Genomic DNA, 1544 nt, shown 5'->3' with positions numbered 1-1544 from the left:
AAAATTTGGTGTATCACTAGGTGTTAGAGCTCCCTCCCCTTGAGAGGAACATCATCTCTAGTGTTCTTTCCCTTAAGTAAACAATGTAGGATAGACTTTCTGCATGGCTTCCTCTTCCTCCCAAGTAGCCTCATCGGGCCAAAGTGCTTCCACTGCACTTTATCTTGGGTGATGGTTCACCTTCGCAAGGTGGTTTCTCTCCCATCAAGGATACGAAGAGGCTCTGCCAAAAATTGTCCCTCGGGTTCTACTTGCACATGTATAATCTATTGTCAAAAAATTCATATAAACAACAATTCTTAATATATAGACTTCATTCTATCATTACCAAAATAATTTCCCATTTAGTAATATATTGAGGGTCGTACACATATTTTTTAAAGAAGGATACATGGAAGACATTGTGGACTCAGATGTGGCCCGAGAGTGCTAGCTTGTACGCCACGGGCCCAATCCACTCCAAAATCTGAAAAGGCCCACAATACCGTGGTGCCAACTTTGCACAACCTTTCCATTGTAAGGTTCTTTTCTGGGGTTTAACCTTCAAGTACACGTGATCCCCCAACTGGAATTCTTTATGAGTTCTTTTCTTATCTACATAAACCTTTTGCCTATCTTGAGCAGCCTTTAAATTCTGGTAAAAATTCTTAACGATGGCCTCAATTTCAGGTAACATATCAGGACCCAATGCTAATTTATTATCTAGACTATTCTAGTCCGTGGATACCTGACACTTTCTTCCATACAGTACTTCAAAAGGGTTCATACCTAATGATTCATGATGTCCATTATTGTAGGCGAATTCTACCAAGTGCAGTTAATCCTCCAATTTCTATGGTTGTTGCATTACAAACATTCTCAACATGTCTTCCAAGACTTGATTCACTCGCTCTGTCTAACCATGTGTCTGTGGATGGTAGGCAGTGCTTAATTGAATTTGAGTGCCCAACATCACAAAGAGGGTTTTTCAAAATGTGATGTAAACTTTACATCTCTATGGGAGATCACCGCTCGGGGTATCCCATGTAATCAGAAGATTTCTCTCATAAATATGTCTACAATCTCCACCGTTTTATAGGTGGATTTTACGAGAATGAAATGAGAGGTATTTCTTACCTTGTCCACCAAAACCATGATTGAGTCATGTTTCTTCTAATACGTGGTAATCCAGTGATAACGTTTAAAGTGATTGTCCTCCATTTCCATTGAGGGATGGGTAATGGTTGCAACAAGCCAGTAGGATGTTGATGTTCTGCCTTCACCAATTGGCACTCTAAGCATTTGGATAAATATTCAGTCACATCTTACCTTAAGCCTGGCCAGAAATAACTTTTCTTGATAGCAGAAAATAGTTTATGGTATCGCGGGTGGGTAGCGTAAGGATTCCTATGAAACTCATCTAATAACAACTACTTAACATAGTTTTGGTTAGGAATATAAATTCTATTTCTGAATGTTAACATTTTGTCGGGGTTAATTCCATACTCAGATTGTTTCCCTTTTGTGTGAGCTTCCGAAGCTTGTTGCCATAAGAATGTATATTC

This window comes from Pinus tabuliformis, chromosome 7, assembly GCF_031772625.1.
Source record: "Pinus tabuliformis cultivar Carrire ecotype Pingquan chromosome 7, CPIR1, whole genome shotgun sequence".
NCBI lineage: Eukaryota > Viridiplantae > Streptophyta > Pinopsida > Pinales > Pinaceae > Pinus > Pinus tabuliformis.
Note: the sequence above shows the minus strand (reverse complement) of the source record.